The sequence below is a fragment of the Seriola lalandi genome, unplaced genomic scaffold (assembly GCF_002814215.2).
Source record: "Seriola lalandi dorsalis isolate HSWRI2012SDOR001 ecotype SW California unplaced genomic scaffold, Sedor1 jcf7180002054344, whole genome shotgun sequence".
Taxonomy (NCBI): Eukaryota; Metazoa; Chordata; class Actinopteri; order Carangiformes; family Carangidae; genus Seriola; species Seriola lalandi.
In genome coordinates, this window is record NW_019524897.1 from 63,116 (window position 1) to 64,672 (window position 1,557).

General features: G+C 44.7%; 1 protein-coding gene across 1 annotated transcript in view; it reads right to left on the reverse strand.

Annotated features, from left to right (window-relative positions):
• The window catches only part of samd14 (sterile alpha motif domain containing 14), a 15,300-nt gene extending 13,771 nt beyond the window's left edge, over positions 1-1,529 (reverse strand). Inside the window, exon 1 of the mRNA XM_087174372.1 lies at positions 1,279-1,529. The gene's annotated coding sequence lies outside the window, so the exon portion shown is untranslated. The remainder of the gene's footprint in view (positions 1-1,278) is intronic.
• Between the last annotated feature and the right edge of the window lie 28 nt (positions 1,530-1,557).

Here is a 1,557-nt window from a genome sequence, read left to right on the forward strand (position 1 = left end):
AACACAACACAACACAACACAACACAACACAACACAACACCAACACAACACAACACAACACAACACAACACAACACAACACAAAAACACAACACAACACAACACAACACAACACAACACAACACAACACAACACAACACAACACCAACACAACACCAACACCAACACAACACAACACAACACAACACAACACAACACAACACCAACACAACACCAACACCAACACAACACAAAAACACAAAAACACAACACCAACACAACACAACACAACACAACACAACACCAACACAACACCAACACAACACAACACAACACAACACAACACAACACAACACAACACCAACACAACACAACACAAAAACACAACACAACACAACACAAACACAAAAACACAACACAAACACAACACAAACACAAAAACACAACACAACACAACACAAACACAAAAACACAAACACCATGAGAGACTTCAGCTGTAACAGACTGACTGAAGAGAATCTGTTTCATCTTGATAAAAACTGAACGTTGTTTGGTTTTGTGTTGTTTGTTGTCTGTTGTCTGTTGTCTGTTGTTTGTTGTTTGTTGTGTTACATGTTCTGTGTTAACGTGATTGTGTTATGTGGTGTAGTGTTTAGTTACGTTGTATCGTGGTTTAGGTATACGTCACGCGTGTTGTTGTGTTGTTATTATTTCATGTTGTTTTCGTACATTGTTTTGAACTGTCATTTTGTGTCATGTCTCTTCATGTTGTCTTGTTTCATGTCATTGAGTTTCTGTCCCTGTCATGTTGTGTTGTGTGTAACGTTGTGTATTTTTGTGTCATTTCCTGTTTGTTCATTCACTGATTTTTGTCTTTTCATGTTGTGTGTGTGTGTGTGTGTGTGATGTCATGTTGTGCTGGTGTGTTCTAATCTACACTCACACCTCCTGAACCAGCGTTAGATTGATCTGTGAGCTGCTCCTCAGACTGGGTGGAGATAGTCACACACACACACACACACACACACACACACACACACACACACACACACAGATTTAATGAGACAAACACATTGACAACAGCAGAGCTCCAGCAGGAAAATGCAGCGTCAGACCAAGAGACGGAGGAAGAGGAGGAAGAGGAGGAAGAGGAGGAGGTGTCTGACAGAGGAAAAGATGGTGGATGAAAAAGATTAAATCAGTGATGACAGAGATGTACAGACGGAGGAGAGAGGGGGAGACGTCGGGGAGAAAGCTGGAATATAAGGCAGATAAATAAAACACAAACAGATAAACTCACCTTTCTCTCTCCCTCTCCCTCTCTGACTGTTGTCATGGCACGTCTCCCCCTCTCGCTCTGCCTCCCCCACCGGCTGGCTGAGGAGGACAGCGTCTCCCAGGGTTCCACGGGGCCTCGCTCCAGGCCAGGCGACAGTCTGAGCTGCGGCTGGAGGATTGTGGGCGCTGTAGTTTCCTCTGTCAGGACTCTCAGGCTCGTCTCTGCTGACGGCTGCAGGCAGAGCGACGCTGGCTCACCGCTACTCAGCAGAATACTGCAGCCTCCATCTGAAACAGCAGC